The following is a 27,255-nucleotide window of genomic DNA, read 5'->3' as shown; positions in this document are numbered from 1 at the left end:
TTAGCAATGTGACTCAAATGAGGGTGATGACATGCAACCTCTGGTGTGGGGATTTCTTCTCTGTTGTTTGGTAGCTGATCACATTCAATTAGAGTTGGAAGAGGAAACTCTGTGTCCTCATATTCTGATGCAACTATGAAGCCATGGGCTCTTCTTCCAGAAGTATTGACCTTTCCTGCACATGTCTGCAAGGTATAGGACCAGGTCTCTCCTTGAATGTTGAATAGGTCAAAGAATTTTTACTGGCCAATGAGCGATTGCTCTCATCATCGAGTATGGCATACATTTTTATGGATTTTTGTGGACATCCTTCAGGAAAAACCCTTACAAGACATATCTTGCTACAAGACTTGCTCTGAAGCCCTTCCCCACATACCTCTGTACACCTTGTGGTTACGGGGTTGGCATATTGCTCAGTTCTCTCCCCGCCATCATCTGATGTAGTCTTGGGGTTGCTGCCGGGTGAAGGTTTCCTTTTGAACAGGTCTGAATGAAGAGCGTCCACATGTTTGGCACTGTTACAGAGAGAACATCTGATGACGATCTTACAGTCTCTAGCTAAATGATCGGAGGATTCACAGCACTTAAAACAGATATTATGCTCTTTGAGAAATGACTTGCGTTCTTCAATAGGCTTGTCCTTAAATGCACGACATTTGGAGAGAGAGTGTGGCGCATTATGAATAGGACACTGTTGATTAAGATTGCTAGCTTTAATGTCTGTAGCTAAGACGTTGGATGCTATCGCGGTCTTCCTCACGGCAATAGGATGCCTTAAATCCTTGAATTTACTGTTGGTGGCAATACCCCTTAAAGTAGTTAAAGGAATGGTGGTTGTATCTGGATAGAAGAAGCTTGGGTCATTCTTGGATCTTGCAACCTTCCGCACAAACTCTGCGAAATAAGAAAAGGGAGGGAAGGAAACATAATGTTCATACTTATACTTTGATCCTACACTAGTGCACTTTCCCTGAAGATAACTAGGCAACTTTGCTACAATAGGATTTATGCCCTGAGCAGTGTCTAAATAGCTAAGACCTGGTAAACTAGGATCTAACTTAGCAATTTCAAGTTCATGAAGGAGGTCACCTAACTCTCTAAGCTTATGATTGTCCTTAACATAGATCTTAGGAAAGTCATTTAGTCTCTGGAATAAGGCAGATTCAACGACTTCGGGGCTCCCATAGTCTTGTTCTAGACGTTCCCAGGCAGCATCAAGGCCTGCTTTAAAGTTATAAATGTAGACAGATTTAAGTCTCTTTACTTGTTCTGAAGATTGACGCCCCAACCACTTTATTAGTAAGTCAAGTTCTGCTTGAGGTTCAATGTCCAAGTTCTTGGTTACCGCCTTAAATGTAGATCTCCAACTCCTGTATTTCTGTGGGCGGTCATTATATCTAGACAGTCCAGTTGTAATCAACTCTCGTCGAATCATATACTTGCTGAACTCTGCAATGTCAGTGCTTTCAGTTTTAATAGCCACAGGGGGTACTGATGGTGCGCCGTCTTGGACCATGGTTGGTATATGATGTTGGCTGGTAGGTAGAGAGAAAGGTGTTGCAGATGGGTTTAATCTAGGTAAGGGTCTGTCGTCTGAAGGTCTCTGAGCATTTGAAGTTAAAGAGAGCTGTATCAAAGGGGGTATAGAGTTCATTCTGTAGTCTTCTGCTGTGCCCTTGTAATCTCTATGCACATAGGGTTGTGGTGGCACATGAGCTGCGTAGGTTGATTCACTTGATTTTGTGACGTGCGGTAGTTGTGGAGGGTCTCTGTTAGTAGGTGTGTCTAGTTGACCAGCTTGCTTTGGCGACACATTGCCTTCTGATCCACTTGCTGGATGATTATGAGAAGAATCTCCAACTGTAGGTGGGACTGTATCGTGGTGGTTCTGAGTTAAGACAAAATGTAGGGTCCTTTCAACAGGGTCTTGACAAGCAGCCAAGCTGGTACAAGCTGCTCCTTCTTCTTCTTCCAATAGGGCATGTTCCAAGACAGATAACTCTGCTAACGCTACTTCCTTTTTTCTATTCTTCTGAAGAATTTCTAGCTGAGCCTCTGTTTCTGCTTGTATTCTTGCTTGAATGCGTTTAGCTTCTGCTTCCTTGCATTTAGCTTCTGCCTTGAAGGCTGCTTCTTTTTCAGAGCAGGCGGCTTGAACCTGGGCTACTGCAACCTTTTAGCGAGCTTTGAGTATTTGGTCGCTCAGTATTGACCTTATAGAGCAGGACCGTAATGACTTAGAAGAAGATTTATGATATGAGCGGGCAGATCTAGATGATTTTCCTGAGTGTCTGGAAGAAGCAGATTTACAGGATGTAGTTTCATGTAGCTGTGCTAATCTACCTTCTATCTGTGCCTTTGCTTCAAGATATGTGCTATGCCTCTGCTGGTCAGTAGAATTAAAGTCCTTTAATTCCAATGCAGCTTCCTCTATGTTGGAATGTGACAATAGGGAATAGTACTTCTCAGAAAGTCTTTTATAATTCTCAAATGCCTTCTTAACCCTTGAGAGAGCAGTGTTCAATTGTTCAGAATTGTTGCTAGTTTAATTAGTGGATGTTATACAACTTAAAGTCTTTTCCCATAATGCAGTCAGGTTACTAGATGTTTCTTCCTTACTTGCTTCATAAACCTCCCTTGCCTTCAAGGATGGATGAGGGGCTCTGACAGTACGAGGAGAATGAAGTAAGGAGTCTGCTTTATCGTGACTAAATGCAGGTAACTCTGTGGAATCTCTGTCAGACATAATAAGTACTGTAGTTTTGGTGTCTTGTTAGAAATCTGCCAGAGCTCAGCTCTGTAAGTAGTGACTTCTGTTAGTAAGCAGGCTGGGCTGAGACAATGAGCCAGCTAGTGCTGCAACTGGTTCAGACTGGATAGCTCAGCTCAGAAGGCTGTAACAAAAATGAAGCATTCAGTAGGTGGCTGGCTTCATATGCAGAGTAATGCTTCTGGTGACACACAGACATTGCCTTTCAGTGCACAGTCTGACGATGGGTTCCTGTCTTAGGGTGTTTGTTATTCACATAGGCACGTGTTTACTCACGTTTCTGAAGCTGCAGAGATAACCATGTGATGGATTTAAATGGAAATTTACTTTCTGAAGCTGCAGAGATAACCATGTGATGGATTCTTGGAAATGTACTGTTCTGTCTCAGCATTGACTGTACCTGTGACCTTCTTGTAGACCCAGTCTGAAAGTGTGTGCAGCAGGTTGAATGATGACTTTAACAGATAGTTTACTCAATGAATAAAGACTCCAGAGGTGTTCTCCAATGCTTCTTTATGCTTCAAGTTAGCAAAGGCATAAACATAGAGGCCTTTCCATAGTTAAATTTCCAATGAAGTTACACAGCTTCCACACTCTGCAGTCTCCTCATAACCACTACACAAAATGAAGTTACAGCAGGAAATGGAGGTGGGAACAACCAACTAGCCAGAAACAGCAGGGGTGCAAGGAAGATACCAATAACAAAGCATAACATAACATGTAATAACAACTGCTAGAAAGTTAAAGCTGCGTGGCAGCACAGGTGGCTACACAAAATATTGACACTTTGGGCCCAATTTGGACATTTTCACTTTGGGGTGTACTCCCTTTAGTTGCCAGCAGTTTAGATATTAATGGCTGTGTGTTGAGTTATTTTGAGGGGACAGCAAATGTTCACTGTTATACTAGCTGTACACTCACTACTTTACATTGTAGCAAAGTGTAATTTCTTCAGTGTTGTCACATGAAAAGATAGAATAAAATATTTACAAAAATGTGAAGGGTGTACTCACTGTTGTGAGATACTGTATGTATTCTCAAAGCAAACCTTGTTGCTGTCAGAATAAACAGATCAGTGCTGAAGCTGAATGGCGTACCTGCAAAGCAAACAATGGTTAACAATAAAACACAGTAACAACGGTAATAATAGAATACATAGTCAGGTTAAAAAAAGTCCATCTAGCTCAAATAAAAAACAAGAAAGAAAACACAATCCTATACCCACAGTTGATCCAGAAAAAGGCGAAAAACCCCAGCAAAGCATGATGCCATTTTCTACAGCAGGGCAAAATATTCCTTCCTGATCCCTGGAGAGACAATCGAAATATTCCCTGGATCAACTTTACCAATAAATATTAGTACCCAGTTATATTATGTACCCATAGGAAAGAATGAAGGCGTTTTTTTTAAAGCAATCTACTGAGCTGGCCAGAACCACCTCTGGAGGGAGTCTATTCCACATTTTCACAGCTTACAGTGAAAAAACCTTTCCTTATTTGGAGATGAAATCTCTTTTTCTCTAGACGTAAAGAGTACCCCCTTGTCCTCTGTGATGACCTTAAAGTGAAAAACTCAACATCGCGTTCACTATATGGACCCCTTATGTATTTATAAATGGTGCTCATATCCCCCCTTAATCCCCTCTTCTCAAGAGAGAATAAATTTAGTTCCTCTAATCTTTTTTCATAGCTGAGCTCCTCCATGCATAATTTTGTTTTGTTTCAGTTTGGTTGCTCGTCTCTGCAATTTTTTCCAGTTCCCTGACACCTTTTTTGAGAAAAAAACTGAACTGCATAATCCAGATGAGAAAATAAATTATATATAAATATATAAAAGCTGCGCTCTCCAGTGAAAAATTAGTTTACATAAATCATAAAATGCAGCCCTAAATGTTTAGATAAGTAGCAATCAAGTGAGATCGGTGGACAATTGATTTCTTAGCGTGCAATTATTCACTTATCACTAAGTGCCACCTTAAATTAAATCCAAATACAAGAAAAGAAGGATAAGCCCCATTAAGTGGCTTTTAAAATGAATAGATGTAAATTAAATCAGTAAATTGCTATTTTGCACAGTTTATGGTTTTTTAATCCATTGGTTAGTGTTTTTCGGATTGTTTATTGTTCATCAATACTATTGTTGGAACTCTCATATGCACAGTTTTATTGCACTATATTGCTATTTTGCACTATTTATATGATATTGGTGTATTACTGATTTAATTTACATCTATTCATTTTATAAGCCACTTAATGGGGCTTATCCTTCTTTTCTTGTATTTGGATTTAATTTAAGGTATCACTTAGTGATAAGTGAATAATTGCCCGCTACGAAATCAATTGTCCACCGATCTCACTTGATTACTACTTATCTAAACATTTAGGGCTGCATTTTATGATTTATGTAAACTCATTTTTCACTGGAGAGCGCAGCTTTTATATATTTATATATAATTTATTTTCTTATTGCTTGCGTGTTTCCACGTTCACGCTGCTGCTCCCAATCCTTATATCTCCCATTCACTGGGGATTATTTGGATTTATTTTGTTTCTAACTACATTGCGCAGGACGGTTGGTGCTTAACACCAATCATCCCCTTCACCATAATCCAGATGAGGTCTTACTAATGATTTGTACAGAGGCAAAATGATCTCTCTCTCTCTCTCATTGGAGTCCATGCCTCTCTTAAGGCCCCTTTCACACTTGTGCAACTTGTCCTGCAACTTGGGATTGCAAAGTTGCATGACAAGTTGTACTCCATGATTTTCAATGAGTACTGTTCATATCTGTGCGATTTCAAGTCATAACGACTTCAAAGTAGTTCCTGCAATTACCTCGATATGTCAGAGCTGCTGCGGGCCGCCTGTGCGCACTTTCGGCGTTCCCACCCTGCTTCTGCTCGCCTGTCAGCGCTGCAGCGTAACTTCGGCTTTCCCGCTCACCGCCTCATATGTGACGTGCCCACAAGGTGGAACTCCACCCTGCACATGCTGGCAAGACTGTGCGAGCAGCAGGCCATAGCGGAGGTTCAGCTGCAGCACACACATGTGAGTTGCTCTGCCGGACAGCACCACTTCACCAATAACTGGGCTTCCATGCGAGACCTGTGTGCCTTGTTGCGCTGGTTCGAGTACTCCACCAACATGGACAGTGCCTATGGCGCCGTTGTCAGCTTAACTATCCCACTTCTATGCCTCCTTGAAAAAACGCATCGGGCGATGATGGAAGAGGATGTGGCACAGGAGGAGGAGGAGGAGGAGGAAGAGGGATCATTTCCATGGCTTTTAGGGCAGTCATTCACAAGTGGCTCCGAGGGTGGGTTCCTGCACCCACAAACGCCAGGTACACAATTGTCCAGCAGGGGCACAGTTCTGGAGGATGAGGAGATGGAGGAGGAGATGGAGGATGAGGAGATGGAACCATGTTCACAGCAGGGTGGCACCCAGGCCAGCTCATGGCCATCACTGGTGCATGGCTGGGGGGGATACAGAAGACACAGACGATACACCTCCCACAGAGGACAGCCTTTCGTTGCCTCTGGGCAGCCTGGCACACATGAGCGATTACATGCTGCAGTGTCTCCACAAAGACCGCCGAGTTGCCCACATTCTAACTTGTGCTGATTACTGGGTGGCCACGCTGCTGGATCCCCGCTACAAGGACAACGTACCGTCCTTAATTCACTCACTGGAGCGTGATCGCAAGATGCGCGAGTACAAGCGCACGCTGGTAGACGCCATGCTGCTGGCATTCCCACCTGACAGCGGGGCCACAGTGGAAGCACAAGGCCAAGGCAGAGGAGGAGGAGGAAGAGGTCGCCAACGCAGCCAGGGCACCGCCAGCACCTCAGAAGAACCCTTCAACTTCTAGGTCTCCAAATTGGGCACATGGCCTGAGCTTGCCCTTTACGCCTTGGAGGTGCTGGCGTGCCCTGCAGCCAGTGTATTATTTGAACGTGTATTTAGCACGGCTGGGGGCGTTATCACAGACAAGCGCAGCCCCCTGTCCAGAGACAATGTGGACAAGCTCACATTCATTAAAATGAACCAGGCATGGATCCCACAGGACTTTTCCGTACCTTGTGCAGAATAGAGATGGATACCGACCTTACCCAGCCATTGTTATATTTTTGATCTTTCTCACTCATTTGGGGTGTACCCTAATTTAAAAAGACTGAAAAAAAGCAGTTTTGGCTACCTCATCCCCCTCCACCGCCGCTTCCACCTACACCGCCACATCCACCGCCACCTCAACCTCCCTCCTACTCCATATGGGCCTACTCCATATGGGCCTCGTCCTTCACAGATGAAGAAAATTGTTTTATTTTTCAGTTTTTTTTTGTTGTTTTAAGTTATTTCCCTATCCACATTTGTTTGCAGAGCATGTGCCATACTCTTAACTACATTTTGCTGCCATTTGCAGCACTCTAGACCTTTCCATTGGTGTTTTAGAGCCAATTTAGTGCCTGAAAGTTCGGGTCCCCATTGACTTCAATGGGGTTCGGTGTCCGGGTAAAGTTCGGAAAAAGTCCAGGACACGGACCCGGACTTTTTTTTTCAAGTTCGGCCGAACCCGCCGAACACGGTTATCCAGGTGTCCGCTCAACTCTAACCATGATAGCTCAGACTACCCAGACCCCCGTGTACACAGGCAACGAATTTACGCCGACCGGTCATCCATCTTTTGTCTAGAGTTGTGTTTTGTTGGTTGGAATGTGCCTAGACTGCACACAAATTTTCCCGCACGACAAAATTCTACTTCAGAAGTGATGTCATGTGTTGGTTTGCTTTCTTTGTGTTCTTTCTTCTCTGAGCATGCCCAGTCTTGCTCATAAGATTTTTCCCTGTCGAAGTCTGTACTGACTGCACGAAAATCGGACGTGTTTTGATGGAGAACAAAAATTTTAAAGCCTGCACATCAGATTTTTTTCGGCCGTAAAGTCGGAGTCGGTTGTCGGAAGCATCATACTAACAAGCCGAAAATCGGCAGATCGGTCGTCGGACGAAAATTCCCGGCCGAATTTCGACTCGTGTGTACGGGCCTTTAGTCGCGTTATACACTGGATCTACATCAGTTTACTAGTTGCTCATAGGGCTTTACTTAAAGAATTAACATTATCTGTAACACCCACCAAATCGAATGTCAAAAAAGACATAAAAAAACTTAGAAAGAATGTAAAATTTCCACCAATTGATTCAAATTCAGATGGCAAGCATTCATTGAACACGCCCTATGAAAAAGTGTCTGCCTTTTTGTCTCCTTCTGATTTTTAGATAAGCCCCACCAATTCCACTTTTATACTGCAAGGGTCGACCCTGTTTCTCTTCAGTCATGCCAACGTAGTTGAAGCCTCACTGACCAAACCTCTTGCTGACTTTATGTAGTGCTCCCAGGTCTGTGGATTTACCCAGCAGCTGTTTTAGGTTATCTTTTGCTTTCTGTTATCATACGCTCCTAGCCCAATATAGATCCCTTTGTGTTAGTTTTGACACCTTCTGGCTGGTAAGGACCCTAACGAGACTATCCATTCATGTTTTCCTGTTTTTAACATGTACAGTACGTGTCTTGTATAGCATAATAGCTCAACTAAAGGCGAGTCTCACCTTACTTTTATATGAATAATGTCGCTTGTCTTTTGTAAAACTCAATAAAATTTATTTAATAAAAGAAAAAAACACGTGACAAAAAATGTGCAACTTCCGTCATTTTATTCTACAGTTTCTGTTTTAAAAAAATTTCAGTAATACTGAAGCCCAAAACATGCATTTTAATGTCTGAAAAAAAAAATAGAAAAAACGTAGGCAGCAAATGGGTTAAAGAGTAGTGTTGAGCGAACACGGACTGTATTATTCGTGTTCGTACCGAATAATTGGATTTTTTTTACCCGAACACGGACACGGACACTTTACTGTATGTTCGGGTAAAAATCCGTGTTCGGTCGTTTTATTTCCGGGTTTTGCATGCTTTGGCGCTCTTTTCATGGCGGGCTTTCAACAGCCAATCAACAATCGTTTAACTGGTGTGCCTTAAGCCATCCCAGCCATGCCTGCAAATGTCTTAGTAGCTGTGATTGGCCGTCTGAAGCATGTGACCAAGTCTTTATAAGTTCGAGGCAGCCGCCGCAGCAGCGTCATTCTGCTGCTTAGCTAAGGGACAGAGCACACATCAATGTGCTGGCTGCTGATTAGGGAAAGATAGGCAGGAAAAAACCATTTGTGTCCGGATAGAATTGAGGGACAGGTCGGAGTGTTTAGGCAGGGCGAGTTGTAGGCATTTTAGGGATAGAGTCTGCTGAATTATAGGGTCAGTGTCTTCTACAAACTACAATCGATATTGCTGTGTGGGGGGTGGGGTGAATCTGCACTCAATCCTGATCTACGATCTCTTCTCAATCCTGTTAGGGACAGAGTCTGCTGAATTTTAGGGAAACTGTGTTCTACAAACTACAATCGATATTGCTGTGTGGTGTGGGATTGGAGATAGGCAGGTGTCAGTGATCCACATCCATTTTTCTGTGTGTGAGCTGCAGTGAACACAATCTTTTTGGGCTGCAGTGAACACAATCTTTTTGGGCTGCAGTGAACACAATCTTTTTGGGCTGCAGTGAACACAATCTTTTTGGGCTGCAGTGAACACAATCTTTTTGGGGTGCAGTGAACAAAATCTTTTTGGGGTGCAGTGAACACAATCCTTTTTGGTGTGCAGTGAACACAATCTTTGTGGGGTGCAGTGAACAAAATCCTTTGTGGGGTGCAGTGAACACAATCTTTTTGGGGTGCAGTGAACAAAATCCTTTTTGGGGTGCAGTGAACAACATCCTTTTTGGGGTGCAGTGAACACAATCTTTTTGGGGTGCAGTGAACAAAATCCTTTGTGGGGTGCAGTGAACACAATCTTTTTGGGGTGCAGTGAACACAATCTTTTTGGGGTGGAGTGAACAACATCCTTGTTGGGGTGCAGTGAACAAAATCCTTTTTGGGGTGCAGTGAACAAAATCATTTTTGGGGTGCAGTGAACACAATCTTTGTGGGGTGCAGTGAACACAATCTTTTTGGGGTGGAGTGAACAACATCCTTTTTGGGGTGCAGTGAACAACATCCTTTTTGGGGTGCAGTGAACACAATCTTTTTGGGGTGCAGTGAACACAATCTTTGTGGGGTACAGTGAACAGAATCTTTGTGGGGTGCAGTGAACACAATCTTTGGGGGGTACAGTGAACACAATCTTTTTGGGGTGCAGTGAACACAATCTTTGTGGGGTGCAGTGAACACAATCTTTTTGGGGTGGAGTGAACAAAATCATTTTTGGGGTGCAGTGAACAACATCCTTTTTGGGGTGCAGTGATCAAAATCCTTTTTGGGGTGCAGTGAACACAATCTTTTTGGGGTGCAGTGAACAAAATCCTTTGTGGGGTGCAGTGAACAGAATCTTTGTGGGGTGCAGTGAACACAATCTTTGGGGGGGTACAGTGAACACAATCTTTTTGGGGTGCAGTGAACACAATCTTTGTGGGGTACAGTGAACAGAATCTTTGTGGGGTGCAGTGAACACAATCTTTGGGGGGTACAGTGAACACAATCTTTTTGGGGTGCAGTGAACACAATCTTTGGGGGGTACAGTGAACACAATCTTTTTGGGGTGCAGTGATCACAATCTTTGTGGGGTGCAGTGAACACAATCTTTGGGGGGGGGTACAGTGAACACAATCTTTTTGGGGTGCAGTGAACAACATCCTTTTAGGGTGCAGTGAACACAATCTTTGTGGGGTGCAGTGAACAACATCCTTTTAGGGTGCAGTGAACACAATCTTTGTGGGGTACAGTGAACAGAATCTTTGTGGGGTGCAGTGAACACAATCTTTGGGGGGTACAGTGAACACAATCTTTGTGAGGTGCAGTGAACACAATCTTTGTGGGGTGCAGTGAACACAATCATTGTGGGGTGCAGTGAACTCAATCTTTGTGGGGTACAGTGAACACAATCTCATACTTCTGAAGATTTGAGGGTGCTGCCTGTTCCATACTCCCCCTACTCCTCATCTAGCCTTTTAGGGGTACAAACAATAGTAATTGGGGCCTAGTGTGGTTGTGTACGTGTGATATACATACACTTTTTTTGGATCATATTTTCTATTCCGCTATTTAATCAAAAACCTTTGGGGATCAGTTAAATTGGGGGATAGTCTGTGTTGGTACGTGTGAGAGAGATCCACCTTTCCAAGTTGTTGGGGTTCATCTCATACTTCTGAAGGTTTGAGGGTGCTGCCTGTTCCATACTCCCCCTACTCCTAGCCTTTTAGGGGTACAAACAATAGTAATTGGGGCCTAGTGTGGTTGTGTACGTGTGATATACATACACTTTTTTTGGATCATATTTTCTATTCCGCTATTTAATCAAAAACCTTTGGGGATCAGTTAAATTGGGGGATAGTCTGTGTTGGTACGTGTGAGAGAGATCCACCTTTCCAAGTTGTTGGGGTTCATCTCATACTTCTGAAGGTTTGAGGGTGCTGCCTGTTCCATACCCCCCCTACTCCTCATCTAGCCTTTTAGGGGTACAAACAATAGTAATTGGGGCCTAGTGTGGTTGTGTACGTGTGATATACATACACTTTTTTTGGATCATATTTTCTATTCCGCTATTTAATCAAAAACCTTTGGGGATCAGTTAAATTGGGGGATAGTCTGTGTTGGTACGTGTGAGAGAGATCCACCTTTCCAAGTTGTTGGGGTTCATCTCATACTTCTGAAGGTTTGAGGGTGCTGCCTGTTCCATACCCCCCCTACTCCTCATCTAGCCTTTTAGGGGTACAAACAATAGTAATTGGGGCCCAGTGTGGTTGTGTACGTGTGATATACATACACTTTTTTTGGATCATATTTTCTATTCCGCTATTTAATCAAAAACCTTTGGGGATCAGTTAAATTGGGGGATAGTCTGTGTTGGTACGTGTGAGAGAGATCCACCTTTCCAAGTTGTTGGGGTTCATCTCATACTTCTGAAGGTTTGAGGGTGCTGCCTGTTCCATACCCCCCCTACTCCTCATCTAGCCTTTTAGGGGTACAAACAATAGTAATTGGGGCCTAGTGTGGTTGTGTACGTGTGATATACATACACTTTTTTTGGATCATATTTTCTATTCCGCTATTTAATCAAAAACCTTTGGGGATCAGTTAAATTGGGGGATAGTCTGTGTTGGTACGTGTGAGAGAGATCCACCTTTCCAAGTTTTTGGGGTTCATCTCATACTTCTGAAGATTTGAGGGTGCTGCCTGTTCCATACCCCCCCTACTCCTCATCTAGCCTTTTAGGGGTACAAACAATAGTAATTGGGGCCTAGTGTGGTTGTGTACGTGTGATATACATACACTTTTTTTGGATCATATTTTCTATTCCGCTATTTAATCAAAAACCTTTGGGGATCAGTTAAATTGGGGGATAGTCTGTGTTGGTACGTGTGAGAGAGATCCACCTTTCCAAGTTGTTGGGGTTCATCTCATACTTCTGAAGGTTTGAGGGTGCTGCCTGTTCCATACTCCCCCTACTCCTAGCCTTTTAGGGGTACAAACAATAGTAATTGGGGCCTAGTGTGGTTGTGTACGTGTGATATACATACACTTTTTTTGGATCATATTTTCTATTCCGCTATTTAATCAAAAACCTTTGGGGATCAGTTAAATTGGGGGATAGTCTGTGTTGGTACGTGTGAGAGAGATCCACCTTTCCAAGTTGTTGGGGTTCATCTCATACTTCTGAAGGTTTGAGGGTGCTGCCTGTTCCATACTCCCCCTACTCCTCATCTAGCCTTTTAGGGGTACAAACAATAGTAATTGGGGCCTAGTGTGGTTGTGTACGTGTGATATACATACACTTTTTTTGGATCATATTTTCTATTCCGCTATTTAATCAAAAACCTTTGGGGATCAGTTAAATTGGGGGATAGTCTGTGTTGGTACGTGTGAGAGAGATCCACCTTTCCAAGTTGTTGGGGTTCATCTCATACTTCTGAAGGTTTGAGGGTGCTGCCTGTTCCATACCCCCCCTACTCCTCATCTAGCCTTTTAGGGGTACAAACAATAGTAATTGGGGCCTAGTGTGGTTGTGTACGTGTGATATACATACACTTTTTTTGGATCATATTTTCTATTCCGCTATTTAATCAAAAACCTTTGGGGATCAGTTAAATTGGGGGATAGTCTGTGTTGGTACGTGTGAGAGAGATCCACCTTTCCAAGTTGTTGGGGTTCATCTCATACTTCTGAAGGTTTGAGGGTGCTGCCTGTTCCATACCCCCCCTACTCCTCATCTAGCCTTTTAGGGGTACAAACAATAGTAATTGGGGCCTAGTGTGGTTGTGTACGTGTGATATACATACACTTTTTTTGGATCATATTTTCTATTCCGCTATTTAATCAAAAACCTTTGGGGATCAGTTAAATTGGGGGATAGTCTGTGTTGGTACGTGTGAGAGAGATCCACCTTTCCAAGTTTTTGGGGTTCATCTCATACTTCTGAAGATTTGAGGGTGCTGCCTGTTCCATACCCCCCCTACTCCTCATCTAGCCTTTTAGGGGTACAAACAATAGTAATTGGGGCCTAGTGTGGTTGTGTACGTGTGATATACATACACTTTTTTTGGATCATATTTTCTATTCCGCTATTTAATCAAAAACCTTTGGGGATCAGTTAAATTGGGGGATAGTCTGTGTTGGTACGTGTGAGAGAGATCCACCTTTCCAAGTTGTTGGGGTTCATCTCATACTTCTGAAGGTTTGAGGGTGCTGCCTGTTCCATACCCCCCCTACTCCTCATCTAGCCTTTTAGGGGTACAAACAATAGTAATTGGGGCCTAATGTGGTTGTGTACGTGTGATATACATACACTTTTTTTGGATCATATTTTCTATTCCGCTATTTAATCAAAAACCTTTGGGGATCAGTTAAATTGGGGGATAGTCTGTGTTGGTACGTGTGAGAGAGATCCACCTTTCCAAGTTTTTGGGGTTCATCTCATACTTCTGAAGATTTGAGGGTGCTGCCTGTTCCATACCCCCCCTACTCCTCATCTAGCCTTTTAGGGGTACAAACAATAGTAATTGGGGCCTAGTGTGGTTGTGTACGTGTGATATACATACACTTTTTTTGGATCATATTTTCTATTCCGCTATTTAATCAAAAACCTTTGGGGATCAGTTAAATTGGGGGATAGTCTGTGTTGGTACGTGTGAGAGAGATCCACCTTTCCAAGTTGTTGGGGTTCATCTCATACTTCTGAAGGTTTGAGGGTGCTGCCTGTTCCATACTCCCCCTACTCCTCATCTAGCCTTTTAGGGGTACAAACAATAGTAATTGGGGCCCAGTGTGGTTGTGTACGTGTGATATACATACACTTTTTTTGGATCATATTTTCTATTCCGCTATTTAATTTAACTGGGCCTCCATGCGAGACCTGTGTGCCTTGTTGCGCTGTTTTGAGTACTCCACCAACATGGCCAGTGGCAATGACGCCGTTCTCAGCTTAACTATCCCACTTCTATGCCTCCTTGAAAAAACAATTCGGGCGATGATGGAAGAGGATGTGGCACAGGATGAGGAGGAGGAGGAGGATGAAGAGGTAACATTTCCAAGGCTTTCAGGGCAGTCATTCGCAAGGGGCTCCGAGGGTGGGTTCCTGCACACGCAAACGCCAGGGACGCAATTGTCCAGCAGGGGCACAGTTCTGGAGGATGAGGAGGATGAGGAGGAGGAGGAGCTGGAGGAGGAGATGGAACCATGTTCACAGCAGGGTGGCACCCAGGCCAGCTCATGGCCATCACTGGTGCGTGGCTGGGGGGATACAGAGGACACGGACGATACACCTCCCACAGAGGACAGCCTTTCGTTGCCTCTGGGCAGCCTGGCACACATGAGCGATTACATGCTGCAGTGTCTCCACAACGACCGCCGAGTTGCCCACATTCTAACTTGTGCTGATTACTGGGTGGCCACGCTGCTGGATCCCCGTTACAAGGACAACGTACCGTCCTTAATTCACTCACTGGAGCGCGATCGCAAGATGCGCGAGTACAAGCGCACGCTGGTAGACGCCATGCTGCTGGCATTCCCATCTGACAGCGGGGCCACAGTGGAAGCACAAGGCAGAGGAGGAGGAGGAGGAGGTCGCCAACGCAACCAGGGCACCGCCAGCACCTCAGAAGGCAGGGTTAGCATGGCCGAAATGTGGAAAAGCTTTGTCAGCACGCCACAACAAACAGCAGCACCAGCAGCTCAGATGGAACGTCTTAGCAGGAGGCAGCATTTTACCAACATGGTGGAGCAGTATGTGTGCACACGCCTACATGTAGTGAATGACGGGTCTGCCCCCTTCAACTTCTGGGTCTCCAAATTGGGCACATGGCCTGAGCTTGCCCTTTACGCCTTGGAGGTGCTGGCGTGCCCTGCAGCCAGTGTATTATCTGAACGGGTATTTAGCACGGCTGGGGGCGTTATAACAGACAAGCGCAGCCGCCTGTCCAGAGACAATGTGGACAAGCTCACGTTCATTAAAATGAACCAGGCATGGATCCCACGGGACTTTTCCGTACCTTATGCAGAATAGCAATGGATACCGACCTTACCCACCCATTGTTCCATTTTTGCTCTTTCTCACTCTTTTGGGGTGTACCCTCATTTAAAATTTTTGAAAAGAAGCAGTGTTGGCTACCTCGTCCTCCTCCTCAGGGCCAGATTAATGTAGGGGCTATTGGAGCTGCAGCTCCAGGCCCCTACCTTTTATATAGGCCCCGGGTTGGCCATATTCACTGTTACCGCTCTTCTGTCACTTGTAAACACAGAAGTCTGGCTTCTATGCTCGCTTCCCCAGGCAGCACCCTCAGAACCTCCCCACACAGCGTGAAGGCCGGACAAGGAGGGACAGTTGGCGATGCATGGATGTGTTTATGGGCTTCAGAGACAGCATCCCATGTTGAATTAGGCATGCATGGCTGCACCCTTCCTCCTCTGGGTGCATGGCAAGGCACGGCCCTTAAGGCCCTTCAAAATCCTCAGCACCAAGCCCATGATGCTGTTAATCCGGCCCTGGTCCTCCTCCACCGCCGCTTCCACCTACACCGCCCATAGGTGTGCGCAGCCTATTGCATTAAGGTGTGCACCCCAAAGTTGAAATACACATGCATGTGTTTGCCAGCAGGGAGAGTAATGTATCGGGGCCATGTACCTGTAGGCAAGGAGAAATAGAGCAGAGCAGGTCCCAGGGAGATCTTTCCCATCTCCTCACTGGCAATGCTATGTGCCCTAGGTGATTAGGGTGTGCCCAGGCACACCCAGCACACCCTGTGCGCACGCCTATGTCACCGCCACATCCACCACCACCTCAACCTCCCTCCTACTCCATATGGGCCTCGTCCTTCAGAGATGAAGAAGAACATTGTTTTATTTTTCTGTTTTTTTTTGTTGTTTTAAGTTATTTCCCTATCCACATTTGTTTGCAGAGCACTTGCCATGCTCTTAATTACGTTTTGCTGCCATTTGCAGCACTCTAGCCCTTTCCTTTGGTGTTTTAGAGCCATTTTAGTGCCTTAAAGTTCGGGTCCCCATTGACTTCAATGGGGTTCGGTGTCCGGGAAAAGTTCGGTAAAAGTCCGGGACACGGACCCGGACTTTTTTTTAAAGTTCGGCCGAACCCGTCGAACACGGACATCTAGGTGTCCGCTCAACCCTATTAAAGAGTAATAGTATTTCTAATTTGTTGCATGTAGAGTTTTTTTTTTTTTTTTTGGAATTTTCTCTAGCATGGTGTAATATTGCAACAAACCGTAACAATGTACATTTAAAAACCCATACAAACATGTCCATCTGACATCACCCATAGGCTGATGACACATGGGTGATTTGCATGCAGCGTTAAGCTATGGTACCCTCCCGCTTTGTTAGAGCAATTAGTCACAAGGAAAATTACAATAAAATTATTATAATTTTTAAAGTGACTTGTCACTCTGTCGCTGAGTGATTGCCATTTAGTGTCTTGGCGGCACAAACACTTTAATTGTTTTTCTATGAAAGAATGCATCAATTGCTATGCTTAGCAATTGCTAAAACAAAGTGACTTGTAGCACAACACAACTCAAGGCTGTAGTCAATCGCCAGTGATTGAATTACTAGCTACAAATCACTGTTAAAATGGTTCTTAAAGCGGAGTTCCGGGCACAAAAACAATATTTTTTTTTTTGTGCCCGTCCGCTAGTTCAGCCTAACCTGAAAAGGAATTGGATAGTTAGATTTTTTTTTTTTCAAAACTCACCTTGTAATTGACGATCGTAAATACTCACCTCAGGGTACTTCCTCCCTCGGAGCCGCGGCTCACCCCATCACTTCCTGCGCTGCGATGATTCCTGGGAGCTAAACGTCATCGCTCCCAGGAATCAATGCGCCGGCACCGGCCCCGCTCGTCACTTCTGGGCGACGCCGCATTCCCCTGCTAAACAGCTTCTGGGCATGCCCAGAAGCTGTTTAGGAATGCGGCGCCGCGCCAGAAGTGACGAGAGGGGCCGGTGCGGCGCATTCTGGGAGAAGAAGACGCGGAAGAAGACGCAGAAGAGGACCGCGCCGGCTTCAGCTGCCCACAAGAGAGATGGAAACGCTGTGGAAGAAATTTTATAAGTAAGTATTTCTTCTAAAAGGTAAGTGCGAACCGGGACAGATCAGAGGCTAGCCATTGTGGAATGTGCTAGCCCTGACTGTCCCGGGGGTATGTTCATTAAAAAATGACATCTGTGCCCGGAACTCCGCTTTAAGTCGGATGTTTTTTTACCTTATTGCATTCCCTGCATTAGGTTTTTTTTTTTTAACCACTTGCCGACCGCTCACTGAGCTGGTACTGTGGCAAAGTGGCTTGTTATCGTCTGTCGAAGTAGACCTACGTCACCAGACTCTCCCATCTTTCGGCGGCGCTCGCGGTGCCTGTGGATCGCGCGCACCGCCGGCGGCTCACTCCCGTTGTATTCAGACACGGCGGGAGTCGGGCCAGGGGAGGAGAGGCGGTGATCACCGCCGCTCTTCCCCGATCGTCGGGGATCAAGTGAGGAAATCCGCCCACTTGTGTAAACAAAGCGGGCGGTTCTCCTCTGTGACAGGCAGGGACAGATTACAGGCTTCAGCATAGCTGAACCTGCGATCTGTGTCTGTGTCACACAATCCCCTCCCCCCACACACGTCAGTAAGCACCAGGCATACATTTAACCCCTTGATCACCAATAAAGTTAACCCCTTCCCTGCCAGTGTCATTATTACAGTAACAGTGCATATTTATAGCACTGATTACTGTAGTAATGTCACTGGTACCCCCAAAAGTGTCAAAAATGTCAGTCAGGGGTCCAAAATTGGCCTAAAATGTTAAAAATTTTGATTTTTAAATTTATTTTGGGAATGTTATATATCAGAATGTAAAAAATATTGTTTTTTTTTTTCAAAATTGTCGCTTTTTTCCAAAAATTAAAAATCGCACAGGTGATCAAATACCACTAAAAGTAAGCTCTATTTGTGGGGAAAAAAAAGGACATCAATTTAATTTGGGGTACAGCGTCGCACAACCGTGCAATTGTCCGTTAAAATAACGCAGTGCCGAATCGCAAAATATAGCCTGGTCAGGAATGGGGTAAAATCTATCGTTCTTAAAGCGGTTAAAAATACACTCATTGAGAATTTTTTTGTCAAAGACATGTAGCTAAATACATTTTGGCCTAAATATATGGCAAAAATTGAATATATTGGATATTTTTTAACTGTCAAAGTAGAAAATGTCAATTTTTTCGCAAAATTTTCGCTCTTTTTTTTATTAATATTGCAAAAAATTAAAAGCGCAGAGGTGATCAAATACCTCCAAAAGGAAGCTCTGTTTGTGGGAAAAAAAAGACGTAAATTTTGTTTGGGTACAGTGTTGCATTACCGCGCAATTGTCAGTTAAAGTTGCGCAGTGACAAGTTGCAAAAAGTGGCCTGGACATAAAGCAAGAAAATCCTCTGGTGGTAAAATGGTTAAAAACACACTAGCTGTCTCCTCGCCCAACTCTAAACACTTATCTGGCTCCTGTCACCGCTCCAGAGCTGTCCCATTTGCAGCACTGCTCCTCCACTTCCTGGTCTCACAGGAGACACAGGTCGCAGCAGGAGCCATTGCTGTCAATCAAACACCTATAAGGAGGGGCTTGGCTTACCAATGCTTTGTGTATCTATGGGTGCACACAGTCTAGAGCCCTCACACACAGTTTGCTCTGGGGGCACTCGAAGGAAGAAGTAGCGGACAGTGTTGGTGGGAGACTGCCAAAGAAGAAGTAAGGGACCACTCTGTGAAATATTGTTGCACAGAGCAGGGAAGTATAACCTCTTTTTTATTTTATTGTAAAAAATAGCCTTTAGAATCACATTAATGAATAATCTCTGTGAAAAAATTGCCTGCACAACTGCATTTTAATATGTATTTATTGCAGGCATTTTCTGGGGGGATAAGCGAGCAGTTCAAGGCATTAAAAGGTGGAAATGGAGCGCCAATAATCTACTGTTCTATTGTTACCAACTCACTGCAGGTCTTTCCTTATCTACAATATAATACTAACTAATAGAACAGGAACTACGAGTTAAGCCCCGTACACACGTACCGATGGTCGGCTTACAAATGTTCCTCTTTTCTCCCTGGGATGTCGGTGTCTGCTGAAAAGTGCAAAGACAGCACAAGGACAGCACAAGAATTTTGTCCGCCGACTGCAGAAGTGATGTCATGTAATGGTTAACTTTCCCTGTGTTTTCTATTTTCTGAGCATGCCCAGTCTTGCAAATCTGCGGTCTGTCGGCCGAATTGTGTACTGACAGGCGAACAATCGTCCGTTCTGGTGTCGGCATACAAATATTTTCATGTTTGCACGAAAGACTTTTGTCCGCGGATTGTGCGCAGACATCTGTCGGAGGCACCATACTAACACGCGTACAATCGGCAGATCCTTCGTCCACCGACGTTTGTATGCCGACGATCGGTACGTGTGTACGGGGCTTTAATGATATGGACTGGGACAAAACACTGGCAGTTACATACAAGCTGTCTATCTCTTCCTATGCATAAGAGCGCAATTACCATATTCTTTCTAAGTGGTATCTCTGCCCCACACTCTTGCATAAGATTCTTCTATTCTGGACACTTGCTGACAATGTCTGCAGGCTCCTGGCAGTAGGACTTATTTTTGGGGTACTTGCCCGAAAATTACCACTTTTTGGGATAAAATCTTATGCTTATATGATAAACTGGTGAGACATGAATTCCTGAACGAACCCCAGATTACTGTGTTATCAATACTGCCGGGTGCCTATAAATGGATTTAAAAAGAGCTTAATGCGGCATTTCCCAGCGACCCGCTCTGTAATCGGCAGGCATTGGTGGCAGGCTGAGGCACTCTCCTTAGCCAAAAGGGATTGTGAAGTTAATCAGATTGACAGTGTAGAAAGTAGGATTGCATGGGATGATGATAAGTCTGAATCATACAATTACATGTGAACAATATGATAATCCTCTGAGTTTGACACCTTTGTTGCAGTTAAAGTGGTTGTAAAGGCACAAGTTTTCTTTTTTATCTGCATGCATTTTTTGCATCAGGTAAAAAACTTTCTATTAAAAAGGGGGAAAGCTGCGCTAAATGACACAAAACATATAAAGTCCAAAAAGTCCAAAATGTTTTGATGAATGTGTGAATAATGAAACCAAAAAGTCCAAAAAATATATTCAACCGAATATCCACCCGTGCAGGAATTGAATAAATTTACTGCTTACCAGAAGTAGCAGTATAATGCGCCTTGTATGGAATAAAGCTGAGCCAGCTGGAAATCTGTGATGGATTCCTCACCAGCGATGGCCGTCCCAGGATCACGATTAGATGGGTGTAGGAATAAAAAATATATACAACATAGCGTGATACTGTATATGATAATGAGTGAATCACTTCCGAGTGTGTCAGAAGAAAAGAGAGGTGCTATTAAGCCCACCACCAACACAGGCTGCTTACCAGATGAATAATATATATAAACAGATAAATAAACAGCGATCCAAAGAATATGAGCCTTGGATAAACCACCACCTTTAGTGCATTATAATTACCAAATAAATGATGTGTGAAGGCAAATAAATAAGCAGCAATTCCAAATGAATGTTGAAAAGCCGTAGGATAAGCCACCACCTGACTCCAAGTGTAATTACCAGATATAAAAGTAGATGAGCATATAGGGTAATTCCGGATGGACTCAAGATCTATTAGGGAGTTGCACCAAAATCGCCCGCTTACCAGAGATAAGCACTTTCAATGCCAAATTCTGGATACAGATGTCCCTGGAATATGTCCCAGTCTCATAGGCAGAAACGGTCCCCAATGATGCAAAGGCCGATCCACAAATATGGCTGTCACAGATGCGCCATGTAATCTCCTTTGGGTTGCCGAGTTACAGAGCAGAGATTCACAGAAGGCTTTCCATGTGCAGAGCGAGCTGGTGTCCGCGGTGTGCGCTGCCAGTTTCCTGTACACCTCGCTCTGCACATGGAAAGCCTTCTGTGATTCTCTGCTCTGTAACTCGGCAACCCAAAGGAGATTACATGGCACGTCTGTGACAGCCATATTTGTGCATCGGCCTTTGCATCATTGGGGACCGTTTCTGCCTATGAGACTGGGACATATTCCAGGGACATCTGTATCCAGAATTTGGCATTGAAAGTGCTTATCTCTGGTAAGCGGGCGATTTTGGTGCAACTCCCTAATAGATCTTGAGTCCATCCGGAATTACCCTATATGCTCATCTACTTTTATATCTGGTAATTACACTTGGAGTCAGGTGGTGGCTTATCCTACGGCTTTTCAACATTCATTTGGAATTGCTGCTTATTTATTTGCCTTCACACATCATTTATTTGGTAATTATAATGCACTAAAGGTGGTGGTTTATCCAAGGCTCATATTCTTTGGATCGCTGTTTATTTATCTGTTTATATATATTATTCATCTGGTAAGCAGCCTGTGTTGGTGGTGGGCTTAATAGCACCTCTGTTTTCTTCTGACACACTCGGGAGTGATTCACTCATTATCATATACAGTATCACGCTATGTTGTATATATTTTTTATTCCTACACCCATCTAATCGTGATCCTGGGACGGCCATCGCTGGTGAGGAATCCATCACAGATTTTCAGCTGGCTCGGCTTTATTCCATACAAGGCGCATTATACTGCTACTTCTGGTAAGCAGTAAATTTATTCAATTCCTGCACGGGTGGATATTCGGTTGAATATATTTTTTGGACTTTTTGGTTTCATTATTCACACATTCATCAAAACATTTTGGACTTTTTGGACTTTATATGTTTTGTGTCATTTAGCGCAGCTTTCCCCCTTTTTAATGTTTATCTGATGTTGGTCACATATTAAGTTGCCGCTATACCATTTTCCAGATATTTAGCGCAGTTTCTTCCCCCTATTTTAAAAAACTTTCTATGTGCAGCAGGCCCCCCCAGCCCCCCTAATACTTACCGGAGCCCCTTCTTATTGCAGCGATGTCCAGGAGAGCCTTGCCTCTCCAGGGACTTGCACTCCTGATTGGCTATTGCTGCAGTGCAAGCCATTGGCAGGTGCCCGCATAGCAAGCTGCTTGCTGTGGGGGCACCCGACAGGAAGGAGGAGCAAGGAGCAGCAGCGTGGGATCCGAGAAGAGGAAGATCAGGGGCCCTCTAAGGTAAGTATAACATGTTTATTATTTTAATGAAAAAAAAGGAAAGCTTTATAATCACTTTAAGGTTTGAGCCTTCCGTGAGTACTACCTGACCCCCCCCCCCCCCTTTTCCCATTTTCCCATTTTTTTCCTCCTCACTTACTTGTTCCCAATACCCTTTCCTTTACGTATTCTGTGATAGTTAGTTACATTACTTACCTAATCTGATGCCACTGCCAACATTTTCTGAAATGCCTTTAGAGGCATTTCTTGAATCTGTCTAACGTGTACATGGAATTTACCTGTACTCAATTGGTTGATATTACACATTTTACCGATTTATGTGATAGTCTTGACAGGTATGTCTTTTAAAAATGGAGATTATTTCTGAGTGTTGTGCCTATGTGCCCTATTTGATTTGATATATCATCAAAACTGGAGACTTATATGTTTTTTCTACTTGATCTGTACTGTTTGAAAATTCTTAATGAAAAAAGATTAAACATAATACTAACTATAGTTCTAACTAATAGAACACATATCGGCCCTCAAGTTATCTCATAGACGAATAGCCCAATCATTTCCTAGTTTAACCAATTGCCAACCGCCCCACGCAGATTTACTGCAGATTTACTGCGGCAGGGTGGCTCGGCTGCGCATAATCACGTAGATCAACGTGATTACGTGCATGGGGTCTCGGAGGCGCGCGCGCGCCCCCAGAGTTGTGCTCCCACTGTGATTAGACACATCGGGAACCAGACTGTGGGAGGAGTGGTCTTGATCGCCGCTGGCCTCCCGCAACCTTTGGGGAAACTGACAGGAGAGCCGCCTGCCTATGTAAGCAAAGCAGGCGGCTCTCCTGTCAGACACGCACAGTGAGATTGTGTGTCTCACCTAAGCTGAAACACTGATCTCTGTGTGCCTGTCACAGAGCCCCCCCCCCCCAGTTAGCAAGCACATTTAGGCTTACACTTAACCCCTTGATCACCCCCAGTGTCATTTATACAGTAACAGTGCATATTATTTAGCACTGATTACTGTATTAATCTCACTGGTCCCCAAAAAGTGTCAAAAATGTCAGTTAGGTGTCCGATCTGTCTGCCGCAATGTCGCAGTCCCGCTAAAAAAATCACTTTAGCCATTAGTAATAAAAAAAAAGTCTAAAAAATCTATCCTATAGTTTGTAAACGCTATAACTTTTGCGCAAACCAATTAAAATACGCTTTTTGGGGTTTTTTTTACCATAAATATGTAGCAGAATACAAATTGGCCTAAACTGATAAAAAATGTTTTGATTTTTTAAATTGTTATATTGGCAATGTTTTACAGCAGAAAGTAAAAAATATTGTGTTTTTTTTCAAAATCGACTCTCTTTTTTTGTTTATAGCGCAAAATCTAAAAACTGCAGAGGTGATCAAATAGCACCAAAAGAAAGCTCTATTTGTGGGAAAAAAAGGACATTGATTGTGTTTGGGTACAGCGTCGAACAACCGCGCAATTATTAGTTAAAGCAGCGCAGTGCCGAATCACAAAAAATGGCCTGGTCATTAAGGGGGGTAAAACCGGCTGGAGCTGAAGTGGTTAAAGACCAGTGTTTCCTTTAATAGTATTCAAACAAGTTTTATTAGTTCTGTTATACGTCTTATTTCCTAAATACACCCAATGGCTATAAGCAATTTCGTTATATAGGTACATGCATAGTTAGTCTGCTTGAAAAAAGACACAAGTCCATCTAGTTTAACCAAAATAAATAAATAAGTAGAAAACTTTCATATCCAGAACGCTATATCCACAGTTAATCCGGAAAGGCAAAAAAAAAAAAAAAAAAAAGCACCCTTTAAAGCTTTGCCCAATTTGCTTAAAGCGGAGTTCCGGGTACAGAAGTCATTTTTTAATAAACATACCCCCGGGACAGTCAGGGCTAGTACATTCCACAATGGCTAGCCTCTGATCTGTCCCGGATCGCACTTACCTTTTAGAAGAAATACTTACTTATAAAATTTCTTCCACAGCGTTTCCATCTCTCTTGTGGGCAGCTGAAGCCGGCGCGGTCCTCTTCTGTGTCTTCTTCCGCGTCTTCTTGTCCCAGAATGCGCCTGCACCAGCCCCTCTCGTCACTTCCGGTGCGGCGCCGCATTCCTAAACAGCTTCTGGGCATGCCCAGAAGCTGTTTAGCAGGGGAATGCGGCGTCGCCCAGAAGTGACGAGCGGGGCCGGTGCCGTCGCATTGATTCCTGGGAGCGATGACGTTTAGCTCCCAGGAATCATTGCAGCGCAGGAAGTGACAGCGGAGCCGCGGCGCTGAGGGAGGAAGTACCCTGAGGTGAGTATTTACGATCGTCAATTACAAGGTGAGTTTTAAAAAAAAAAAAAAAAAAAAAAAAAAAAAAACCTAACTATCCAATTCCTTTTCAGGTTATGCTGAACTAGTGGACGGGCACAAAAAAAAAAATATCGATTTTGTGCCCAGAACTCCGCTTTAAGCGGAGAAAAAAAATATTCTTGATCCCTGGAAGGCAATCAGTTATTCCCTGGATCTGTGGATGATAGACCTAAGCACAATAAAAGAGAAGAAGATATGAATGAACTCACCTGCAGTACTACGCTGCCTCCGTTATCTGCACTGTGTGTGTCCTCTACGATGTTACTGGTTCCCTCTATGCAGCTAAAGAGAGCACCTGTTCTATAATTACCTGCCAGTATAAAGTAGAGAGGTGTGTGAGTCACCTGTGACAGGTAAGCTGAACTATGAGACAGTGGCATTCTGGGTGTGGCAACCTGCCTCCCTGCTTCCTTCTCAGATAAAGAACTTTACAGTCAGTACAAGGAAAATCCTTTTTTGTTTAATTTTATTGATAAACTCATGCGCTGCTAAATATATGAATAAATAAAGGAATAGATAACAGTGAGCGTGCCTGAAACTGCTACAACCACCTACCAAGTGTACTCATTCACTCTAACAATAGTTTACGATCTATAAAATGGTGCACTGTTCCTTTAAACATATGTAGACTACAAGACTGTATTGTAAAAGTGAAAAATTATAGGTAAAGATAAACGTAGTGAATGAAACAACCTTAATTAATCATATAACAACATTAAAATATTCTATTAAATAAAAAAAAAATTAAAAAAAATTACAATTAAATTAAAAAAAAAAAAACATTTGGCTCAAAAATCATCCAGTGAAACAATAAAGTGCTATTAATTGTAACAAGTGTCCATAATAAAATGTTAGTGCTACAAAAAGTCCACACTTCAAATAAATGAGAATAGGGTGAATATCCTGAAAAATGCTTCAACCACCTCTAGGTGCAGAGCTCGCTTACCTTATACATTGACTTGAAAGGTCAGTAAATGCAGTTACATAGTGAGTCAGGTTGAAAAAAGACACAAGTCCATCTGGCTCAACCAATAAAAAACAAAAAACAGTAAATAAAACCCAACCATACAATCCCATATACACAATCCTATACCCACATTTGATCCAGAGGAAGGCAAAAAAGCCCCAGCAAAGCATGATCCAATTTGCTACAGCAGGGGAAAAAATTCCTTCCTGATCCCCCGAGAGGCAATCGGATATTCCCTGGATCAACTTTGCCTATAAATGTTAGTACCCATTTATATTATGTACACCCAGGAAAGAATCCAGGCCCTTTTTAGAGCAATGTAGTGAGCTAGCCAGAACCACTTCTGGAGGGAGTCTATTCCACATTTTCACAGCTCTTACGGGGAAGAAACCTTTCCGTATTTGGAGACTAAATCTGTTTTTCTCTAGTCGTAAAGCGTTTGTAGTAACAATTTTGTTGACCCACCATGAATGTGATGTAAAGAGTCACATCCCCATGATTAGGCTCCAAGGGGCAGAGCGAAACACACTGGAGGCGGGGCCTGGCTGGAGTCCAGGCTGAGGCTGTCATTCATCTCACTTCATGCACATGGGTCTGCTTCATGATGTGCAGCTTATGGACCTTTCCCTTTGATATTGCTGCAGCTTGGAGCTAGGACAAGCTCCCTCTCCTTGCCTGCACTCACCGCGGTCTAGATGGACTTTACCTCTCTACTTGAGTGGAACCAAAATGTTGTCTTTTTGGGTCAGAGACGGCAGTAAATTTGTGCTATGGCGGGCACTCACATGCCATTAGTATGTTTCAGACCAGTGTTTCTTAACCTTTTTTTGGTCAAGGCACCCTTTAAAATTATAGACAATCTAATATTCTGCCGGCTTTGGCAGCTGTAGCTTGACATTGCATGCTATTGCTAAGTCTATCTTCTACTAAGACCCCCAGATCTTTCTCCATTTTTGATTCCCCCAGAGTTTCACCCTCTAAAGTTTATTGTGCTTTTATGTTTTTTGTCCCCAAATGCAATACCTTACACTTCTCCCCATTAAACCTCATTTGTCATGTAGTTGCCCACTCTGCGATTTTGTTCAGGTCATTCTGTAAGATTCCTGCCTCACGATGTGAAGTTATTGCCCTGCTTAATTTTGTGTCATCTGCAAAAACTGAAATTGAGCTACTGATCCTGTCCTCAATGCTATTTATGAATACATTGAACAAAATTGGTCCCAGGACTGAGCCTTGGGGGACCCTACTTTCCACCCCAGACCAGGCTGAGTATGCATTATTTATTACCACCCTTTGGACATGCCCCTTTAACCAGTTCCGTATCCAAGAGCACACCTTGTGGTCAATGCCTGCAGACCTTATTTTATATATTAAGCGATTGTGGGGAACTGTATCAAACACCTTAG

At 43.6% G+C, this 27,255-nt stretch overlaps 1 protein-coding gene and 1 pseudogene across 2 annotated transcripts in view; both read right to left on the bottom strand.

Annotated features, from left to right (window-relative positions):
* The window catches only part of LOC309567712 (galactoside alpha-(1,2)-fucosyltransferase 2-like), a 312,387-nt gene extending 287,213 nt beyond the window's left edge, over positions 1-25,174 (bottom strand). Inside the window, exon 1 of the mRNA XM_082273153.1 lies at positions 25,092-25,174. The gene's annotated coding sequence lies outside the window, so the exon portion shown is untranslated. The remainder of the gene's footprint in view (positions 1-25,091) is intronic.
* On the bottom strand, positions 289-22,413 carry LOC309568949 (annotated as a pseudogene). Its single transcript has 3 exons — positions 22,322-22,413; positions 3,098-3,278; positions 289-892 (listed from the first exon to the last, which is right to left on the bottom strand). The product of its transcript is annotated as an uncharacterized misc_RNA (transcript).
* Positions 25,175-27,255: the final 2,081 nt, after the last annotated feature.

The sequence above is a fragment of the Pelophylax lessonae genome (assembly GCF_965119305.1).
Source record: "Pelophylax lessonae genome assembly, chromosome: 12".
Taxonomy (NCBI): Eukaryota; Metazoa; Chordata; class Amphibia; order Anura; family Ranidae; genus Pelophylax; species Pelophylax lessonae.
Note: the sequence above shows the minus strand (reverse complement) of the source record. Positions and strands in the feature narration are given on the sequence as shown.